General features: G+C 40.3%; 1 pseudogene; it reads left to right on the forward strand.

The window, feature by feature from the left end:
- The first annotated feature begins 5,074 nt into the window (after positions 1–5,074).
- Positions 5,075–5,674, forward strand: LOC113882593 (annotated as a pseudogene).
- The last annotated feature ends 1,669 nt before the right edge of the window (positions 5,675–7,343 follow it).

Consider the following 7,343-nt stretch of genomic DNA (forward strand, 5'->3'; position numbering starts at 1 on the left):
CAAAAAACCTCCAGGTTAAGATGGCTTCATTCTGAGTTTCATCAAACAATTTAGAGATAAATATTAAGCCTATGAAACCAATTTCAGAAAACATAGAAAGGGATATGCTTGTCAACCCACTGTTTAAGACCAACATTCAAAAGACAATACAATAAAATAAACTACAGAAAACTACAAGATCATGTCTTATGCAGAAAAAGCACTTGATCACAGTTATGAGATATTACTACACACTTTATAAATGGCTAAAGTTTAAAACCTGGCATATCAAGTGCTGATGAAGAGGGAGAGCAACTGGAAGTCTCATATATTGCTAATTGGAATGTAAAAATTTACAACCACTTTATGAAATAATGTATCAGTTTCTTATATAGGTACACATACACTTACCATATGACACGGAAATTCCTCTGTTATGTATATAGCCAAGAAAAGTAAAAATATTTGTCCACAGAAAAACTTGATCATGAATATTTATAAGCAGCTTTATTCACAGTAGCTGTAAATTGGAAACAACTGAAATGCCCATCAACAGTTGAATGGATGAAAAAATTTTGGTATACAATAGAGCTGTTTAGTCCGACTGTTTTGCGACCCTGTGGACTCTAGTCCGGCAGATTCCTCTGTCCATGGGATTTCCCAGGCAATAATACTGGAGTGGGTTGTTATTTCCTTCTCCAGGGGATCTTCCTGACCCAAGGATAAAACCAGCATCTCCTGCATTGGCAGGTGTATTCTTCACTACTGAGCCACCACGGAAGCCAATCATATTGCAATTTCCATACAACAGAATACTACTCAACATTAAAAGCAATAACTACTTAAATAGCAACCACATGGATAAATTGCAAAAAAATAATATGTTAAGCATAAGGATGCATATCTATGATCTCATTTATGTAGAATTATAGACGAGGAAAAATTAATCTACAGTGACTGAAAGAAAAGCAGGAGTTCCCTGAGGCTAAGTATTGACTGCATACAGGCATGACAAGATACCCTGGGATATTGGAAATGTTCTATATAATGAGGTGTGGTTACATGAGTACAAATACTTGTCAAACTCCTTGAACTGCAAACTTAGAGTGGGGATATTTTATTATATGCAAAATATGCTTAATAACATTGATTAAAAATCCTGCTTGTCCTTAAAAATCATGCTGAAATATTACCTTTTCCATGAACCCTCCCCAGTCTCCAAACTCACAGGAAGTCCCTCTTCCTGCTCCTCCCACAGCCCATCATCAATACCTATCTTATAGCTCTCCATAAGTCTGCTTTACACTACAGATGACGATGTGTGTGCTCCTCTCTCCCACTTGAGTTTACATCCCCTGTTTATCCCTTAAAAATCTTCCATCTGAAATCATTCTTGCTAACATCAATAACTGCCAAGTGTAACAGTCATGGTGCAGTTCTTATCATAGTTAATTTCTTCTTGGCAACCAATGCTTTTGAGCACTTGTTTTTCCTCAAACTATCCGACTTACTTGTATGTTATTACATTCTCCTTAGTTTCATATTATGGTTCCTTTTTCAACTTACCTTTAAACAATGATGTCCCCTAGGACTTTCCTCTTGATCTTTTCTCACTGACAATCTTCCCGGAAAACACTTTTCTGCCCAACAATTTCTACCACCGCTATACTGATAACTCCAAAATATATTTTTTACCTTGAGTTCTTTTAAATAAAAATCATTGTAGACTGTGACTGCAGCCATGAAATTAAAAGACACTTGCTCCTTGGAAAGAAAGCTGTGATAAACCTAGACAGTGTATTAAAAAGTAGACACATCATTTTGCAAACAAAGGTCTGTATAGTCAGTTGTTTTTTTCAGTAGTCATGTACAGATGTGAGAGCTGGACCATAAAGAGTAGGTGCCAAAGAATTAATGCGTTTGAATCGTGGTGCTGGAGAAGACTGTTGAGAGTCACCTGGACTGCAAGATCAAACCAGTCAGTGTGGGAAACCAACCCTGACTATTCATTGGAAGAACTGAGGCTAAAGTTGGACCTCTAAAACTTTGGCCACCTGATGTGAAGAACTGACTCATTGGAAAAGACCATGATATTGGGAAATATTGAAGGCAAAAGGAGAAGGGGGCAGCAGAGGATTGGATGGTTAGATAGCATCACCAACTCAATGGACATGAGTTTGAGCAAACTTGAGGAGACAGTGGAGGACAAAGGAGCCTGATGTGCTGCAGTCCATAGGGTTGCAGAGAGTTTGACATGACTTCATGACTGAACAATAACAAAACTCATTTACTTACCTGCATTCTGAATATCATATTCATTCAAATTATTCTTTTCCAGAAATGACCTCATTTTTTAAACTCTCAAATGTATTCCTCCTTTTGTGTTCTCTCTCCTAATAGGAAACTACATAAACCAAGTCACTTTAAATTACATCTAGAGATTATCCTAGACTTCTGGTTATCCCTGCCTATTTAACTGATCATTAAGTCAGACACAACTGGGCAACTGAACAATAGCAACAAGTCCTTTTTGCTCTATTTTGTGATAGTTTTAAAATCATTTAGTTGTTCTCATCTCTGATTTAATTCAAAATCATATGACTATACAATGAAGCTTTCTATTACATCTCAGGTTTAAGAATAGGAATATACTAAATTCAGTGTGGGTTCTGTTGATTTTTAAGGTAAATGAACAACAGTCAACAGGAAATGTTCATTGAGGAGTTGGATTCATGAGCTCAAATACCAGTGAAGGGAACAAACTTGAGATGAAAGTACAGATTTGGGAGTGCTTAGAATGTAAGTAGTGGTTATTTTCACAAGAGTATGAGCATCCAGCAATGGGTCAAAGTTAGAAGCCTGACACCCTCTATTTCCTTCTGGGAAGAAATGCTGCCTGTGAAGGCAGGGAATTTACAAAGACAACTGAAGTCTTGAAAGAACTTCTTTGGAAGATGGGAAGGGAAGTGGACAAGGAAAGTGTGGCATGGTTCTTGAGCAGCCCTGAGAAGGAGGCAAGAGAACAAGGGGTGAGGGATGTCTAGGGTCCCAACCAAAAGATCCCATGGTGTCCTAGAATAGTGCCTATCCCAGATTACTAGTGAGGAGAAGTTAGGCAGGGGAAGGGATCCTGACAGACTCAGAGAACAGGGGGAGTCAAGGGATTAGAGATCACATCTAGAGCACAGCAAAGATGTATAGTGTAAATAACAGAAAAACCTAAGGAAGGACAGAGATTAGGTCAGAAAACAGAAGATTACAGGGGTGCTGAAGGGGAACAGATGTAAGGAACATTAAAATCAAACATGGCAAGGAATTATATTGGGGCACTGGATGTGATGTCAACAAAGGCACTGAATCTCTCCAATATTTTAGGTGTCTTGTGGGGTAACCAGGAAGGCTTTAGCCAGATATCAAAGTCCTCTACGGAGATAGCAAAATGACAAGAAGTATACAGTCACCCATAATACCAAAGAGTGCTAGTTTAAGTGAGTTATAAGTTTTAGGAAATATAATGTGGCTAGAGACTCAGAAACTTCACTCTGAAGTCTGGAGTGGGAAATGGGATGGGAAGATGGAGTGGGAATGAGATGCTACCAGTCCTTGTCGCCTTGAATTAACAGAGGGCAAAACTCTGGGGTAAAAAAAAAAAAAATTAAAGTCTGTATCTTGTGTGTTTAGGGGTTGAAAGGCCTCTAAACATTTTTTTTCAAATTAGTTCTGATTTTAAGCCCTGGAAATTTAGAAACTATTTTACTCATGGAGGATGGTGGTATAAGGGAGGGGGGATATTTTTTCTCTTTCTCTTGAAAATGAAACACTTCTTGGTAGGAAGTCTCTGGAGAAAGAGCTGACTCATAGCTCTGCTTGTGACAAAACCTTACCGTGGTGCTGCTTCGGGTCACAGAGAGCTTGGACTTCCTGCCAGTCAAGCAGGTCAAAGCTGGCTAGAGAAGAATACAATTAGTGTCTCTTCCTGAAAGACCCACTGGCTCATCCTGGAAGACACTTTGCTTTTGTGACCTTTTTCAGCTTCTAGTTTTAGATTTCTTATAGAAGCTAAAGGAAAAGGCATTTGGGCTGCATTTTTGTTTAGGTAAACTTGTTTTAGCCGATTTTTCCTCTCCCCAATATTTTTTTTTCCCCCTTTTGATCCTAAGTGGACATCATGTAAAGGGATAGTATCTTTAAAGACTATTACTATGAGACATACCCACTCCCCCCACCCCCGCAAAGAAAAAGTCATATATGTTTGTGAGGTGTATAGAGCCTGCAAAATACAGACAAAAACACAGGCGGAGAGAAGACAGACTACGAAGAGAGCTTCTAGAAATCACAAAAGGCAAAAAGGCTCTGCCAAAATCCACAGAAATTTTAAAATAACAGGTATTCCCATTTAAAAAATGAACTTGTCAGTCTAAATAAATTACACACATTCAATGACAAAACCTAAAATATAAAGAACAAGTGGGGGGAAAAATAATGAGGGATGAGATTTTCCCAGCTTTTTAAGAGTAACTTTGCCTTCCCAGGAGAGAGAGCTATTTTGCTGACTCACTAGTTAAGATGGTAGGAGAAATGTGTCAATAGACCTAGAGAAGAATTACTAGCCTCAATTCTAATCATGTCCAAAAAAATTAAAGAGTCAGTGTAGTTGAGTAGAAGGATTTGGAAGTAGAAATACCATCTCTAACCCAAGATTTTCTAGGCAAACCCTGGGATCTCCACTCTCATACAGGGACTTTTCCCCACTAAGTTTGGTTGCAGATCATTCTGGTGACCATCCATAACGGAGAGATGCTTTACTTCTGCATCATAGCTAGTGCCTTAAGTTTCAAAAAGCTGTATCCTTGATAACTGGGTCAGGAACTCTGCTGCACATTAGACAGATACAAATATTCAGCAAACCCTATGAATATTTACCATTTAGTGGGGTTATGGCACTGCATCTAACAGCCAACTAGCTGCTGTTGATGACACCAAAGAACATAAATGTGATCCCTTACATTCTAAGACAGGAGAAAAGACATATGCAAGAGAGATTTTAAAAGGGCGATGGCCTTTCCATGTGGCGGCAGCCATCAGGTGAACTCAGATGGACACTTACAGACACCTCCAGGAACTAGGGAGGAAGAAGCAGTGGACATGGTGCCCTCAGGGTACGTTGCTGGCAGTACTGCCAGCTCTCCATCCTGCACTGCATTGCCCCCAGCCCCCGCACCCCACCCAGCCAACAGGCACACAGGCTGAGATACAAGGCCAAGCAAGGTCATGTCATATATTGGATTCCTGTGCACCATGGTGGCTGCAAATGCTCAGTTTCTAAGGATGCCACCTATGCAAGCCTGTCCACCATGGGGTCAACCAGCTCAAACTTGCTCAAAGCCTTCAGTCTGTTGCCAAGGAGCAAGCTGGATGCCACTGCAGGGCCTGTGGGATCTCCCTGTGTTAGGGATGATTCTGTGTATGAATCTTCGAGGTTATTCCCATTGATCCACTCCATAAAGTTTTCATCAGAAACCCTGACACCCCGTGGATCACCAAACCAGTCCACAAGCATAGGCTGACATCACCAGGCAGAAAGAGCCCTGGTGTTGGAAAGGGTCACTTGTCCCTGCACAAAACTGGTGGTTCTTCCTGGACAGCCTGGAGACAACGTAATACTCTCCAGCCCGAGCTCCACTGCTACTGCTAATATAAGTAATGTTTATAAAATTCTTACCTAATAAACTGTTTAGGACATTCAAAAAAAGGCAACAAACACAAGCCAAGTCAAATGAGAGATGCTTACAGTAAGTAAAAGACAGAGGTGGTAGTGAGCTCAAGCACTCAGAAAACTTCTTTTGTGAGGTCACCTCAGTGAGAAATGGTGCATAGGTTTTGAAGGTTGAAGTGTCACCAGCAGATCGTTGTTTTAGAATATTACTCCAGCAACATTTATTACAGATGGATTTAAGGAGAAAAGAGGACAAGGAGACGAGTGATTTATCAACAATGATACAAATTAATGTGGTGGAAGCGAGGATGAAGAGAAATAGATGCATTTAAGTCATAGTAAGATCTGTCAGAAATTAGTGACTGATCGGAGGAGAGGGTTGCCAAACAAGGAGAAGTTTAGAATAACACACAAGATTTTTTGACTTAAAAACACTGTTTAGAGTCACTCGGATAGGGAGTGCATTTGAAGAGACAGACTCCTGTGCTGGTATTACCTAAAATGCATGCATAGTATAAAATGTCCTTGCTTGGGCTCCACTTCTCCTTTCTCTTTCTTTCCTCCTTTATTTCAGGAGTCTTAAATAGTTTCATTGCCCAACTTCATTTAAATATTTTTGTGGCCAAATTTGTTGCCCTGTTGCCTTTCCTTTGGCACTTCTGAAAGCCTTAGGGAAGCTAATTGAAGTGTGACCAGTTCATAACAAAGAGATTCCAAAGTTCATTTTATGGGGATCTCTCCAGTCTTCCATTCCTAACTCTCCCAACTTTTCTAATTAAAAAGACTAAAAGAGGGACTTCCCTGGTGATCCAGTGGCTAAGATTTCATGCTCCCAATGCAGGGGGCCTGGGTTTGACCCCTGATCAGGGAACTAGATTCCACATGCCACAACTGTTTGCACGCCACAACTAAAACCCAATGCAGTCTAATTAATTAATTTTTTAAAAAAGGACAAAAAGAGATTGAGACAGACAAGACAGACTTTCAAATGTCTTCACAAACTAGTCAGGTTTTCAAAAATGCTTTTGGACCTACTCATCTCTACCTGTATCTAAGGGATATTGTACAAGAAGTCCATGAAGACCGGTCTCCAGGTCAGGACTGAGGCTTTCAATTGCATTTTCTGCTTAATTTTTTTTTTTTTTCTGTAAAGATTTCCAATTTTCTGAAAATTTGAGCTCTCAGCTGGAAATCTCTTAGGCCTCTGAGTCAGGCCTGAGCCTGAGAGATGTGAATGCATTTATATGGCTGGATTAAGCAGATCATTTCTAGCCTCATTTGGCCTAGACAAGAAACCAGCTTTCCCCAAGTTGCAGGTTCTCCCAGGAAAAAGGCTTCATCACCACTGTCTATTCTACTTTGAGTCTGGAATTGATGGAGAAACCAATGTTTCATGCAAGAGAGAAGGGGGAATTTGCACATGTCAACATCGTGTTGGCAGCAAAATGCCACCCCTGGTAAACGTCTAGAGACCCAGCAGCATAAGCGTGTATCTGCCAAGATAAGGATCGGTGGAGAGAACCTAGGGCCCAGGTAAACGTCCCAACCGAAGTGTTGCTAGTCAGCACTGATAGACGCAAGACCTAGATACGTCACTCAGAGCCTGTCTCTCTGTTCTCCTGTGGCATTCAACCGAAGACAGTTGGTG

The sequence above is a fragment of the Bos indicus x Bos taurus genome, chromosome 3 (genome assembly GCF_003369695.1).
Source record: "Bos indicus x Bos taurus breed Angus x Brahman F1 hybrid chromosome 3, Bos_hybrid_MaternalHap_v2.0, whole genome shotgun sequence".
Classification (NCBI taxonomy): Eukaryota; Metazoa; Chordata; class Mammalia; order Artiodactyla; family Bovidae; genus Bos; species Bos indicus x Bos taurus.